Source organism: Saccostrea cucullata, unplaced genomic scaffold (assembly GCF_032062105.1).
Source record: "Saccostrea cucullata isolate Sc308-1 unplaced genomic scaffold, CSIRO_AGI_Scuc_v1 ctg525, whole genome shotgun sequence".
NCBI classification, from domain to species: Eukaryota; Metazoa; Mollusca; class Bivalvia; order Ostreida; family Ostreidae; genus Saccostrea; species Saccostrea cuccullata.
The window spans coordinates 33,901-50,349 of record NW_026932767.1 but is presented as its reverse complement, the minus strand read 5'-3'; the positions used below and the strand labels follow the sequence as shown (position 1 = coordinate 50,349).

Below are 16,449 nucleotides of genomic sequence, written 5' to 3'. Positions count from 1 at the left end.
ACTTTTAATATTCGAAATTAAAAAAAAAAAATAGTGACAATACCATAGATAGCCAATTCTTAGTAACGGACATGTTGCTACAGGGTTTGTTCCTTTTTCCCGTCTTCCTTGGAAGACGGTATTATATAGTTGAAGTTTTTTACAGTCTTCGGACTATGCACTTCCTCTCTTTTGCGATTGGTAGAAATTGCAGGATGTGAAAATTTTCAATTATTTCATTGGTTGAAATGCTGTTCAAGGCAAGGGGGATAACTTTCTGATGATCTAATTTTCGTACGACTTAACAATTTTTGCAAGATTTTCAATCTTAAAAAAATGACAAAACGAAGAACAAAATCAGCAGCAATAAATTCTAAATAACATGCTATTTTTTTTAATAGCAATAATCAAAAAGGTCTCTAATTTCATTGTAAGTAAAATATTATTTTTATTGCTTGCAGAGTTTACAATTTGTTATTATTCTTTTTCCCTTTCTTGTTTGAGGAAGGTAACGGAATCAGCCGAGGTGAACCGAAAACTCTCGGCCAGTCAAAGTTTACGGAGATGACCGAGCGACAACCGCGGTAGGGCAAATGCCAGTAAAAAGCTAATTTAGAAATTCAAAATCAAGAAAAAAATGATAAGGCCTGATAGGTATATCAGTTTACTGTTTAAGATTGTTGCTAAAGACGGTAAGCTTTTTTAAAAAGCTCTACTTGTTGTAATTTATCTTTGCTGAGAGGAAGGGAAATCGCGGTTCATTCAGACTCAAACCCATAATTGCTGCTTTGATGAAATATACCTTTTCAGGCTCGACAACAAGGGAGTTTAAAGGAGTCTTACAATGAATCAACTTTCAATACAATTTAGGTAAAATAAAATTCTATCTAGAAATAAAATCCCAACCCAATTGCAGTAGGCGAAATTAGCTGCAAAGGACCCGTTTTTGCTACAGCAAAACCCTGGCACATTTTTTAGTGTTTTTAAGACTCACAAAATGAGACATGGGATGGTTGCAACTGGTGTCATTCCAGAGAACATTAAGGTCCCTATTTTCCCGCCTATTAGCACATATATGTTTTCATTTAGGGTGGTAGAAAGTCCGATTGTAAAGGAAAAATGGTTGAGAAAGTATCCCTTATTCTGTATTATTTGAATGTATTAAATACCTAGATAGAGGATTCTGTCTGAGGCGGTATCCTCTATTTTTCTGCATCTTTTTTTAAATTTAATTGTTAATACTATAACCTCATAAAAGCGTCAATTTCATGCTTTAAATATCATAATAATGCATGAGAAAGCTTAACATTGCATAGTTTATCTACCTTCACTTTATACTACACTTACATACAGATACACGAAGTATTCGGTGACTGTCTGAGGCGGCACTGAATACATTCGTTGTTGAGTATCATATCGAGAATTGTATTAATATTTCATATCATTTTGAATTATTTAAATGCTTTTGTCAAGATATGCAACTATTCTATTCCTGGTACGTACGTAAATGACTTTCTCGAGTTGTGTATGAATTTATCTGCCTTCACTTTATACTAATATACACTTGCATACAGGTACACGAAGTATTCGGTGACTGTCTGAGGCGGCACTGAATATATTCGTTGTCGGGTATCATATCGAGGATTGTATTAATATTTCGTATCATTTTGAATTATTTAAATGCTTTTGTCAAGATATGCAATAATTCTATTCCTGGTACGTACGTTAATGACTTTCTAGTTGTGTATGAATTTATCTGTCTTCACTTTATACTACACTTACATACATGTACACGAAGTATTCGGTGACTGTCTTAGGCGGCACTGAATATATTCGTTGTTGGGTAGCATATCGAGGATTGTATATAGTTTATATCTCTTTGAATTATTTACATGTTTTTGTCAAGATATGCAATAATTCTATTCCTGGTACGTACGTTAATGACTTTCGATTATGTATTTATTTTATTTTAGTTAGTATTTTTATTATCCATCCTTAGAATTCCATTGATCTATGTTGTGAATAGTTTTGTTAGTATTTACATCGTTATCAAGCTGTATACATTAAGTAATTGAAGCACATTTCTGGGTGGGGCGAGGGACCCTTCTCTGTACGTTCATTGTCCCTCTTGTGGGATGTTTTTGGGCCCCACCTTCTGCTGCATTCTGATATTGTAAAATCTGTAATCTCATTTGGCATTAATATATGCTTTATACACACACACCCTCTTTATTATTTAACATGCTGCAGAACAGAGCTGCAAATGTGCTTCAGGTTCACATGAACCGAATTGTTCATCAGTTTCAGTATTTAAGAGCACATAATGCAATGAAATGCAGTTAATATCCAAATAAAAATATTCAGAGGTTGTTTCTCTGGTTAAGGTTGGTCTTTGGGTACAGTTTGTTAATGTTTAGGGGGATACCTCAGTATTTACTATATTCTCCATATAAACTGAACGGTTTTTATATCTATCATATGAGGGAACTATTAATATTTAAATATTATTTTTGTGTGATTTGCTTTAAGGCATGTATAAACTAACATTGTATGATAAAATTTTGGTTAAACAACGTATTAATAAAATCACTACTAAAGTAAGCGAAAGTAACTATCAAATGCGCTATGGCTCTCTATACACTAAAGAATTATTTTATTTTATTCAATATAATTAACCTAGAGCCAATGTTAGGTCTTACATGAAGCACTATCCTATGGAATCATGTGATTAGAACAAATAAACTTAAAACTCCTGACGTACATTAGCATATTAGAATCTGCTCAAAGTATGCAATACAGAAAGAACACGATGGCTACGGAAGTATAGGTACATGGCTACATTTGCATCATAAAATATTTACATCCACTGAATATTTTCTTCTTTATTTCTTAAGAAAACCCATTACGTTCATCACTGCATGAACTACATTAGGCATATCACCTGTACAGATTTCTTGATCAGTGGCCGTTCCATCAATGAAACGTACAAAGACGTTCGCATCATTAACACAATAATTAATATTTTTAATCCTACTTAAAATGATAATTTAAACAGATATAAATATAAACAATAAAATGTCTTTCTTTCTTTGTTATTACTGGAATGAACGGTCGCAGCTATTGCAGAAAAAATTTACATAACCCGCTTACGCGGGTTATGTATTTTTTCTGCAACAGCTGCTTCCGTTCATTCCAGTAACAACAAACAAAGAAAGCATTTTATTGTTTAATTAAACGTTATCTATATTTTTTTAATATCTTTTAACATTTTAATAATGTTTATGTATTCAAACGGGAGTAATTGATTGATTGATTGTATACTGTTTAACGTCCCTCTCCAGAATATTTCACTGATATGGAGACGTCACCATTGCCGGTGAAGGGCTGCAAATTTGGGCCTATGCTCGGCACTCAGGGCCATTGAGCAGGGAGGGATCTTTATCGTGCCACACCTGCTGTGCTGTGACACGGGGCCTCGGTTTATACGGTCTCATCCGAAGGACCGCCCCATTTAGTCGCCTTTTACGACAAGCAAGGGGGTACTGAGGACCTATTCTAACCCGGATCCCCACGGGGATCAAACGGGAGTGTTAATGAAGTGTTAGTGCTTCATGATAAATATGCAGGCGTGAAGCTTGTAGTTCATGTACCTCATGAATTCTCAAAAATTTAACTCGCATCTTCCATTGTTTTTCTGGTGACTTGCCACCTATTTTTGTCAAACAAAGATCATTATTGAGAAAAAGTTGCCATTTTTTTACTTCAATCATATCACAGTGGAAATATTCTTACTCATCCCATCGTAGTTTATGAAAACATGAACCTTTTCCAGTTTGCATAGATTGGAAATGTAAATATCTAGAATGCTTTCGATTAAGGACCCTCCCTACACAAGTGCATTTTTTTTATTGGACATTGAGAAAAATATATTGAATAAAGGAGTTAATATTGAGCTAATTTAATTTGCAATGTATGGTGCGTGGTATTTACCCCCGGGAAAAATGTTCAAAGACAATGTTATCACAGTATCAGTGAATAGAAATTTAATAATCACTGTTAATTACTTCAAAAGAGAAAATACTATTCAAAGCTAATTCACTCTGAATTAGCTGCTTTTATCGAAGGAAGTGCATATTTAAATGCTTTACCTAAATCTCAGTACTTATTCCTAGTGATTATCGTTCTTGTAAAATATTTTAGTTGATCATTCCCCCTTTTAATAAAAACACCTGAGGGCGCTTTGGTTGCAACTTCCTTTTTCAATATTCCAGCATCATCTTGGGTCGGTAAAAATTTTCCAGCTTGTTATTGTGTATTATTAATTTGAAGCAGTCATTGAAATTATTAACTGATTTGGAGAAGGCATTTTTAAAAGTGATATTTTCAGCTTTTAATATAGGATTAGGTATAGTTAGCCAATTGTCCCCAATGTTAATGGATTTCCTGGGGGGGGGGGGCGTGGACATTCTGTAAAGCTTGTAAGATGGGGTCTTAGTTATAAATAGAGGGTCTAGTTAGATAAAAATGTATTTAAAATACATAGTTAAATGTGAGGGGGGGGGGGGTCGTGGCCAAGCCTAATATTCAATATTAAAATCGGGACTGGGGGTAACTCTAAAATTAACGTTACATGTCGATGCGGATAGATATGATCGATATATTAAAACTAGGGTCGTTTGCACGTACTAGATTGATTTAATAACTAATATTTTAACACGATTTTTCTATACCCCGCAATTATCCGGGCATTTGCTGAGCGATCTGACAAGTGATTTTTTTCCGGATTTGGTTTTGTAGTTTAGTTTGAACATTCAACTTCCAGTTAGGAAAAACACTACTTAATGTTTACTTTCAGTCTTTCAGTTTTAGTCCACTAATTGACTAAATATTTTATTACCTGTGAATCGGTTTCATAAAAGGTAAGTGGGATAAAGAACGATACTTCTGTCCGTTAAGTCAATATCAGAATTGAAACTTTATAAATTTAGTTTAATTTTAGAATTGCGCATAGATTTATTCTTCTAGTTTTGCTCTCGAAGAACAACAATTCAGGGGTTCCATTTTTAATGGTAAAACTCAGGAAATAAAATATAATTAATGCACTGAAAGCAAGTTATTTATTGATAAAATTGTTTTAATATAGTCATGACTTCTTGTAAATCAGTCTGACATGGGAAATTTAAATCCACTTGTTATTTACCTATTGTTAAGTTTATAAAATACAAATAGGTAATATTGGTATTATCACTTAAATTACCATAATTGACAGTTGACATGTTTCTCAACAGTGTTTGAAATAACCGTGCTCCTGACCGCCCGAGATGCACGAATTTATATGTATTGACGCCCAGCAGGACGAGTAATCTAAAAATTTCTCATAAATTACAGTTCATTTCAATATTTCCACTTACCTGCCTCCTTAACTATTTGCAATTTCCCTCTAGTTCCCCATACAATGCGTCGATATATTTTTTTAGAGCAACTACGGTATCACCTCCAGTTATCCCCCTTAACTATAACTCTTCAGTTTTCTCTCGACGCCATATTGGACATGCGGTTTTCCTCATACAATGCAAAATAAAGTTTATATTGGCGTTTTTGGAAGCGTTTATCCCGTTGTAATTATGGAGAAAGAGTTTAAAGACTGTTCTAAATGTTCGGGTAAGATGAACATTCTAGATGATCACGTTTTTTGTTATAAACATCGTCTCTGTAACGAGGCCTTTCCATGTGACACTTGTAAAACCTGGTCAAAGGAACGGCGGGATAAAATAACGAAGATGATCGAGAAAGTGTACAGAAAACAATTAAAATGAACAGTAAGGTGCCTCAGTCCGTCTGTGGAGACGGCATGGCAGTGCAGGACGTAAGTCCGTCTGTGGAGGCGGCAGTCCAGGAGTCAAACGACAATGCCTTACTGAATGCCGAACGTAACAGACCCGACGTCGTGGATTTATCCGCAATTATTCAAGAACAAGTAAGACAGCAGGTCGAATTGTTACTTAAACAAAAGAATGTTGATGAAAATTTTAATGATCAACATAACATATCGGCATTTGCAGCAAACGAGGCAAGGTTGACCAGAGGAAATGAGACCACCAATTCCAAAACGGCAACCATAAGCAGACCTCATTTTGACAAGTTTAAGGCTTATGATGAACAAATGTCAGCCTTTGAGTCCAGTGTTGCAGATGTGTTGTCTGTTAATGCACGAGATAATGATTTTGAGGATATAGATTCTAATGCATCATTTGGTGGTTTGTGTACCAATTCAGATGCGGCCGTAGAGGTGCCTTTTGGTGCACCAGATTCTTCTGATCCGCTACAGTGGAACGGTTTTGTTTCAAAGATGGCAAAAGTGCTCAATATTGATCTTGAAGCTGAGGATCCATTAGAAAATGAAAGAAAATCATTTATTTCTTCGCGATTGAAGGGAGACAAGAGTGACAAGAAAAAGTCTCTCCTTAAAATGCCTATTGAAGGAACACTCATTGATATGATTAAGATGGTTGAGAAAGAAGCAGACCTGTTTACTCTCACGATTTCGTCGTACTTTGTACGGATTTTTAGTTTAAAATACGTCTCACGTTTTCCTATTATGAAAATACGGAAATTTGAAATATGTTCGTTTTGGAATTAAGCAGTTAGTTTTCGTTATGGTCTGTTTTGAAGCGCTAAAAAAGATAAAAGATTTTAAGTGTTTAAGTGATGTAGGGTTGCTAAAACGCTGTGGTATTATAATATGACAAAGACCATGTTGTTAAACCAAGTTTTTGTAATTAGAAAAGCTGGTTTTTTTCTCTTTTAATATATGTAAAATCGATGGGAAGTTACCGAATCTCACGGAGAAATCTGATCCAAAATACTGAGAGACGACGATATGGGTAAACAGGTCTGAAGAAGATACTTCGGGGCATTTGAAAAATAGGTCAGTACGTGGCAGAGATGATAAAGCATTTATGGTTAAAAAGGATGACTTTGACGCCTTTTGTAATCCTCCAAAGTTGGATGACAACATTGAGGAGGGATTAGTAGTAGGCCAGAAGGGTAGTTTTGGAAAATCAAAAGTGAATCTTTCTCCTTTTCATAAGGAGTTAGATAATGACTTTCGGCGAATTGACAATTCAGCAAGAGCCTTATTCAGAGCCATTTCATATGGCACTATGATAGCAGCTTTCTTAGATGAGGCTGAATGTGAGGATGATCGAGTGGAAGGACGTAAAGCCCTCATCAACTGTTTCAGAAGCATGGCTGATTTAACAGCAAGAGTGATGGCAAATTCAGTCTTGAGTAGAAGAAAAGTTTTTCTTAAAAATGTAGATTTTATAAGCAAGGCAACGGAGAAGAAATTGCTAAAACTACCCATTTTTGGCAACCAGTTGTTTAATGGACAGTACTTTGATTCTCTCCATACTTCTGCAGAGAATCTACGAGATGCTAGAGAAACCCAAAATGTTTACAACGCATCAAAGGGTTATAATAAGAACTACAAGAGTAGAGAAAATAGGAACTCTACCGAGTTGAGCAGGAAGAGGAAAGCAGATGTAAATGAGACCTCTGCTCATTCTGCAAAAGTCCCCAAGTCTAATGAGACTAATGCCTTAAGTTCTGATCACAGCAAGGACAATTTTCGTTCAGGACAAGGGAACAGGAAAAATTCTTTTCCAGGCGAACCTTTGGGAACCAGAAAGGGTTTCCAACTCCAAGGAAGTAAATCTCGTAAACAGCCAGTCTGTAAATATGTTTCCCCAGGTAGGGGCACGTTTGCTAGAATTCCACAGGAAGTGGACCGTAATCACGCAGGATCAGTGGGTAATAGAAACCCTAAGGGAAGGGTTAAAATTGGAATTAATGATTCAACCCAATGTAATTATCAAGGAAACATGTGTACCAAGATATGGTATTCACGAATCAGTTATTTTAGCAGAAATAAACATGTTGTCAGGAAAAAATGTTATAGAACCTGTGCCTGCAGGGCAAGAAAACGAAGGGTTTTACAGCACCATTTTTGTGGTGCCAAAGAAACAAGGAGGGCTTCGGACAATTCTAAATCTAAAACCTCTAAATCAGTTAATAGTGCCGCGACATTTCAAAATGGAAACTTTGTGTTCTATAATGAAAGCAATGAAAAAAGGGGACTTTGCAATCTCACTAGATTTGACCGATGCCTATTTCCACATTCCAATACACACAGATTTCCAGAAATTTCTAAGATTCAGATTTCTAGGCCAGAGTTACCAGTTTCGAGCAATGCCATTTGGACTTCGTTCTGCTCCAAGGGTCTTCACAAAGATAATGGCAGTTCTAGCGGCACACTTGAGAAAAATGATAATCCAAATATTCATGTACCTAGACGATTGGTTGATGATCAATCCAGACAAGAGAACTCTTCTTCAACAGAGAGACTATGTATTACATCTAGTTCAGGAGCTGGGATTATTAGTGAATTGGGAAAAGTCGTCTCTAGTGCCATCCCAACATATAGAGTACCTGGGAGCACATTTCAATCTGGTAGAGGGCATTGCGACACCAACAAAGGCCAGGTTTCAGAGTATTTCAGACATAGTGCAGACTTTATCAATAAGTCAACACACTCAAGCAGTAGTTATCCTCAAATTGTTAGGACTGATGGCTTCATGCATTTATTTGGTTCCGATGGGAAGGTTACACATGCGTCCCATACAGTTATACCTGTTGGCAATGTGGAGACCAAAGATTCACCCTCTTACTCATGTGATAGTGATCCGGCCAATCCTAATTCAGCACCTTCAGTGGTGGATGAATCGGGAAAACTTTTTCAAAGGAATGCCTTTACAGGATCCGCCAATTCAACTGACATTGATAACAGATGCCTCAGAACAGGGTTGGGGAGCACACCTGGAGAACTGGGAGACGTCAGGGGTCTGGCCGCAGCAATATCAACAGAAGCATATAAATTGGCTGGAGCTAAAGGCAGTTCAGTTGGCTCTTCAAGAAGCTCTGTTTTTGATAAAGGGAAAAGTGATCCTTATACGGTCAGACAACACAACAGTGATAAGCTATATCAACAAACAAGGGGGGACACACTCACCAGAACTGTGTTATCTAACTTGGGAGTTGTTCCAGTGGGGCATGGAGAACAAAATTACAATACGAGCTGTTCACATTCCAGGGAAGAAGAATTTTCTTGCAGATGCACTTTCCCGGGGGAAAAAAGTTCGAATGACAGAATGGTCACTCAACAAAACTGTTGTAAATTTATTGTTCCAACAATTAGGAACTCCATGTATAGACTTGTTTGCAACTGCGCAAAACAAGAAGTTGCCAGTCTATTGCTCCCCGTTTCCGGACATCAATGCTTTTCAAGTAGATGCCTTAGCAATGAGTTGGGAAGGGATTTATGCTTATGCATTCCCACCACCTATTCTTGTGCCCAAAGTCTTACAGAAGATACGGGAAGAGCAAAGTATTGTACTTCTCATTGCTCCAATGTGGCCCAGACAGTCGTGGTATCCTCAGATAATAGATCTTCTGATCGACGTACCAGTCAAACTACCACTGTGGCCAGATCTTCTCTCTCAAAATCGCAATCAGATTTTCCATCAAAATCTAGAAACTCTCAATCTTGTAGCATGGAAACTGTCAAATTGCAACACAAGTCAAGAGGATTTTCTGAAGAAATTGCAGAAATTATGGCAAATGCCAGAAAGACATCTACACAAACAGTTTATGATGCAAGACTCAGAATATATAACAGTTGGTGTAAAGAACAGGGTGTTAATCCCATTACAACATCTATACCAGAGTTAGCACAATTTTTTATGTATCTCTTCAATGTGAGAAAGTGTAAACCACAGACTATAGCTGGATACAAGTCAGCAATAGCAATAGTTCATCAGAATGGGAGCAGTATTGGTACAAGTACAGAACTGTCTTCATTATTGAAAGGTTTATTTAATAAACACCCATCTGTACGTCAGTTGACACCGAACTGGAATTTACCACTGGTTTTGTTAACTCTCACAAAACATCCATTTGAACCACTAGAGTCAGCAGATCTAAAGTTTTTGACTCTTAAAACTGTTTTTCTGGTAGCCATAGCTTCAGCTTCGAGAGTGAGCGAGATTCATAGCCTCACTTTAGATGATGGTCACTTTAGAATAGAGAGGAAAGGAATAAAAATGTTACCAAATATGGAATTCCTGGCAAAGACTCAAACTATAAATAGACCATGGGACCCTATTTATATTCCTGCATTTGATTCATTCGCCACAGATTCAGAGGATTTAAAATTGTGTCCTTGTCGTGCATTGAAGATTTATATCAATAGAACGAAAACTATTCGGAAGTCAAATAGGTTATTTGTGACATACCAACAGAATAACCACAAGGAAGCATCAAAAGACACTATTGCAAGATGGATAGTTAGCATGGTTCGTTTTGCTTATGATAATGCAGAAGCAGCAACATTGAATCTAGTTAGAGCACATGACACTAGACGTTTGTCAACTTCCTGGGCTTTGTTCTGTGGTGTATCTGCAGAGGAGATTTTACGGGCAGCACACTGGGCATCTGAATCTACCTTTACATCATTTTATCTGAAAGATGTTCCAGATCATCAGTCCATTTTTGCCAAGGCAGCAATTTTGGACTCATCAAGGAGAGGGAAGCAAAAATAGGTAATTATGTACCTTTTATGTACTTTTGTCACTTACTTTTCCTCTCCCACCTCCAAACTGGGCTGCAAATTCTTTTGCAAATAGTTAAGGAGGCAGGTAAGTGGAAATATTGAAATGAACTTGGATTTTTGGGGGTAAAATCCGTGATCATGAGATATTTACACTTACCTGCCTTACCCAGCCCACCTCCCCTCTCGAGGAAGTTGAAAGGTCAGAACCTTTTAAGTTCGTCGAGAGAAACTGAAGAGTTATAGTTAAGGGGGATAACTGGAGGTGATACCGTAGTTGCTCTAAAAAAATATATCGACGCATTGTATGGGGAACTAGAGGGAAATTGCAAATAGTTAAGGAGGCAGGTAAGTGTAAATATCTCATGAACACGGATTTTACCCCCAAAAATCCAAATTCAGATCGATATTTAAAATTCTGTCATCAACAATTACTGGTTGCAAATTGTGACAAGCAAATGGGTACAATTCATCATGCAGCCTATAGGTCAGGAATCGAATATGTACCTTATCAGCCCTATATTCACATTTTTGCTGTTTAAAAATTTTCAAAGACAAATTATTTAAAAAAAAAAAGGATTTCAGATAAAAATAAGGTACATTCTAAATACAATTTAAAAGTTTCTCTCTTAAATATTTTGGATGGTTTTATCAAATTCTAGCCAGATAAATTTATACCCACTTCCAGCAGGACTGTTGTGCTCATGTAGAAATCTGGAACACCTCATACATGTAGAATCTGATGATAATTCCTGGTGTACGGTTTTGCCTAACTAAGCAGTTTTATTTCTGCTATATCTCCTTTTAACCTCTCTTTAAATTTATAGGTAGTGTCTAACGAGTTTAGGCACCATACATATACAGTGTTTTCCCTTATTTCAGAGTAAGGGGTTAGAGATCAGTTGTAACATGCTAGGAGCTGATGTTTATGAACAAATTATCTGTCGAGTACCTAACAATAAATTTTGTTTCAAAGCAACATTTTTGTCAATTGAAGCGGTCAATTTGCCTGGTAACCGGTTTTTAAGGAAAACACTGAATCATACTTTTAATGCAACTCTGATGTGCTAGACTGTAGAGACGGCCTAAACAGTTTAACAAAATGGAAAATTTCAATTCATGACAATCTATTTAGCTGATTCCTTTGTTAGCAACAATGTTTATTTTTAAATATCGTTCATGAATGTTTTAGACATGCATGCATCTATAGGTTGCACATTGCACAAGTATTATTATAATAGCCTTTACACTAAAATCAATTTAAATACATTAATCCTCCAAAATAAAGCCCATTGTCCATCTAAAAATTCTTATAAATTTATAAAACAACTACTCACACAGACCATTTTACACTTACATCTTGCATCATGCCTCAGGAAACATACACACTGCATAAAAAAAAAAAAATTGATCATGACCTCCCAGCTACACTGTTGATGTGTAGCTTATGAATTATGTTGAATATTGTGAATATGTGTTGTTTGATATTGTTTGAATATTTGATTGGGGCATGCTCGTTGTTGGCTGCCCATTGCCCTTGTTGTATTTGAATACAGCCCTTAATAAACATACATTAAACATACACAATGCATTAAAAAAATCTGAAAAAAAATTATCATGAACTTCCAGCTACATTATTGTGTATGTAGCTTATAAATTATGTTGAATGTTGTGAATATGTGTTGTTTGTACATTTGATTGGGGCATGCTCGTTGTTGGCTGCCTATTGCCCTTGTATTTGAATTCATACAGCCCTTAATTTACATACAATAAACATACACAATGCATTTTTACTAAAAAAAAAAAAAAAAAAAAAAAATCTGATCATGACCTCCCAGCTACATTGTTGATGTGTAGCTTATGAATTATGTTGAATATTGTGAATATGTGTTGTTTGATGTTGTTTGAATATTTGATTGGGGCATGCTCTTGTTGGCTGCCCATCGCCCTTGTTGTATTTGAATTCATACAGCCCTTAATTTACATACATGTACACTAAACATACACAATGCATCAACTGTTAATCATGTTAATCATCACCTCTAGCTACAATATCTTGAATGTCATGAATATGTGTTGTTGATGTTTGATTATTTGACTTGGGGCATGCTCATTGCTGGCTGCCCATTGCCCTTGGTGTATTTGAATTCATACAGCCCTTAATTTACATACACTAATTTAAACATACACAACACAAAACATTCCATCCTTTACATACACTAAACATTCAAAATGTACACACACTACAAAATTACTAGATCTGCACCTATTTCATTGTAGTCTTTTACATGTTCTAATTATTTTTCAATTTTTATGAAAATGAAACTTATCACATACATGTACATCATACAATCGAAATATGATGTGCAGCTGATTATCATTTATTTATTTAGAAAACAAATAATTTAACAATTTATTATGCTTTGTGCAAATATTTACTTTTAATTTCATATACTACAAGAATATATTATTTAATCAGCGAAGCATAAAAGATCACTAGTGTTCACTAAGTCTACAATTGTGTATTGGAATTAATTTTTGGCAAAACCTTAGAATCACAAAAATGCTTGAGTATTAATTTTTATGGCTCCAACTGGTCATTGATTGGACATACTTCTCGTACAAATTCTAATTTGAACATTATTTACTTTCTTGCTGGAAGTGTGGCATATTTCCCAACTCTGAATATTAGTGGTGAGGGTGTCCTAAGCTAGCTACCATTATATGGTATATTAAAATATTATTTCTAAATCAACCGTATTGTGCCATGTTTGCTAATCAGTATAGCTTTAACCAGAATTGTAACTTAGTTTGTTAAACACAGATAAACCTTCTTTAAAGTTTAGATTTTGTAAATTTTATTGCCGTTTTACTGACCGTGTTAGTAGATTTAACCCATAAGTAGGTCATATTTTAACGTTTCGTACCAATTGGTAGGCCCTTGTTTTTATTCTAAATTTCAATACAATGTCCCATTGCGCCAATCAAAATATATAGGGCTTGAGGCAAATTTCAACAGGCATTAGGGAATGCTTTCTCTCAAGCACACGATCCTACTCAAAGAAATTCAGGGGATACTTGTTCAATAAAATGTTCACCTTTGTATGGTCACATGTATACTTATCCGAGTTGGATTGACAACGTTCGTTTTCTCCGGTTTTCTCATAAGGTTAGTTTGATATACATGTACGGCTGTATTCCAATAAATAGGTAATTTACAGTAATAAGGTTAGTACAGTTTCCTTTTAATTCAGTTATAAAATAGATTTTAAATATTTAATCTGTTTCTGAATTATGTATTTTGCTTATATATTCCTGGTTTCTACATGTGTAGTGATAGACATGCGTACATGTTTCTTTGATCTACTCATAGCCAAAATCTATACTATTTTATTAGGGTCATCACACCGAATCCATGTATAATTCGGGTTAGGTTTAATTTTACAGGTAATCAATTTCATCAATCATGATAGGTATTGGCTTGGACATGGCTACTTCTGCCGCTCTACCCCCACCCATATGGTGGCGGAGTTCCCTACCACAATAACTTGTGGTTGGGAACTTGTGGCGTAAACGAGCGGCACTAAGTAAATATCCTTATATGCAGTCATGTAACTCATGAAAGTTGAAAAGTAAACTTTGGATTTAGATATACATAAATAAGTGCTTGACCTCTGCACCTCCCAGGGTCAAGGCTTTTACCACTTTCTGATATGGTGTTTGTGAACTTTGACCTTTGAACTTTGAACCTGAGTTTGAATATTTAATATGTAATATTTGCTTTGTTGTGTTGCCAGAGACACCAATAGCTTTTCATAATTTGTGTCTCTGGATAAACAGCCGTGCCCAATTTTCGCCACAATAAAATTTATTAAATACATCCTAGATGTTTTTATATGCACTTATCTGAGATAATATTCAAAGCTAATTCACTCTGAATTAGCTGCTTTTATCGAAGGAAGTGCATATTTAAATGCTTTACCTAAATCTCAGTACTTATTCCTAGTGATTATCGTTCTTGTAAAATATTTTAGTTGATCATTCCCCCTTTTAATAAAAACACCTGAAGGCGCTTTGGTTGCAACTTCCTTTTTCAATATTCCAGCATCATCTTGGGTCGGTAAAAATTTTCCAGCTTGTTATTGTGTATTATTAATTTGAAACACCCACCCACCTCACCCATTTAGAATAGATATTGCTTTTCTGGTTTTTTAATGCTTTCAGACGAAGACTTACAGTGATTATCAAGCTCAACATGACAGGACTTACGGGATGAAACTAGGACCTTAGGGAACAGCCATTGCCAAGGGGATTGAACCACAAGTATCTCGATGGACTCACAGCATTCTGGACTTTCAAGATATTTAATGCGAAAGTGATGTGAGGAACAGCCATTTATATGGAAGTGATTCATCCCAAGAGCAAGTCATGCATCATTTCCAGGAGCCAATAATTTTCCTCTAACCGCAAACATTAAACAATAATGTGAATTTATAGTATCCGGTACGGCTGTCCGTTTCTTTCCAGCTGAGATGTGCGTAAACGAGCGGCACTAAGTAAATATCCTTATATGCAGTCATGTAACTCATGAAAGTTGAAAAGTAAACTTTGGATTTAGATATACATAAATAAGTGCTTGACCTCTGCACCTCCCAGGGTCAAGGCTTTTACCACTTTCTGATATGGTGTTTGTGAACTTTGACCTTTGAACTTTGAACCTGAGTTTGAATATTTAATATGTAATATTTGCTTTGTTGTGTTGCCAGAGACACCAATAGCTTTTCATAATTTGTGTCTCTGGATAAACAGCCGTGCCCAATTTTCGCCACAATAAAATTTATTAAATACATCCTAGATGTTTTTATATGCACTTATCTGAGATAAATGTAAATAACACTTTCAGTTAATTTTTCTTGGCCTTTAAAATATTAAGAATACTTGAATTTATTACAAACTGAGTATTATTTTTTAGAATTTAGATCTAAGGGCAGATCACTAGCTTTAACTGCAGAAAAATACCTTAGAATCTTAGTTCAATGTTTGTGTTAAAAAGAAAAATGAGGAGTCCTCGATATGCAAAATGAATATATTATAAATACATTTATTTGAGAGGTATATTTCTTTTGGTCACTTTTGATACATATCTCCTCTTTTACTTTAAAAGGTATCACATTTTTTTTTGCTCTTACACTTCTGTGTCGGTAGGCAATAAAAGTTATTAAATAAATAGTTGTTTGAATTTTATTTATTCCACACTGTTACATCACTTCTGTAATAAGATAAGACTATGTATACACAGGTCGAGGAAACTACCTTATATGGATATTGTTGTCATTGCGCACAGAGGTGCTCACAGCAAACAATGGTCCAATCCAGTGAATGAGCCGAAAAGCATGATGGTCTACTACATGTTTATTTTTATTACAAACACGTGGGTTAAGGGAAATTTAGGATGCGATTTCAAATGACTGCTGGCAAGTCAATTTACAATTTTTTGAGAAAAATATGAAGAATAGGAACTAATCAAGAATTCCCATGCTCACATTAACAAACAAAGTCAGTTTTCCTTGTTAAATAGTACTTTGAAAAACCGCTCACAAAGTCTCCACAAGTAAAAAATAAAGGACTCTAGTACTTGATAATCGTAAGTTTGCCATGTAACTGGCTGATTATTTGTTGCTCAGTTAATTGTTACTATAAAAATTTAAATTTCATGCATTTACAAAAAGGACTTGAGTTGCACGTTTTTTTTTTTTAAATTTACCTCTATATTAATTCTCATGTTCATTGATCATCGAACGTGT

General features: G+C 35.4%; 1 protein-coding gene and 1 long non-coding RNA gene across 2 annotated transcripts in view; both read left to right on the top strand.

The window, feature by feature from the left end:
- Positions 1–16,449, top strand: part of LOC134236073 (tripartite motif-containing protein 2-like) — a 40,223-nt gene that overhangs the window by 10,600 nt on the left and 13,174 nt on the right. The gene's annotated exons all lie outside the window — the stretch shown is intronic.
- LOC134236092 (uncharacterized) lies at positions 4,830–15,494 on the top strand. Its single transcript, XR_009985538.1, has 2 exons — positions 4,830–4,898; positions 14,870–15,494. It is a non-coding gene; the product is annotated as an uncharacterized LOC134236092 (long non-coding RNA).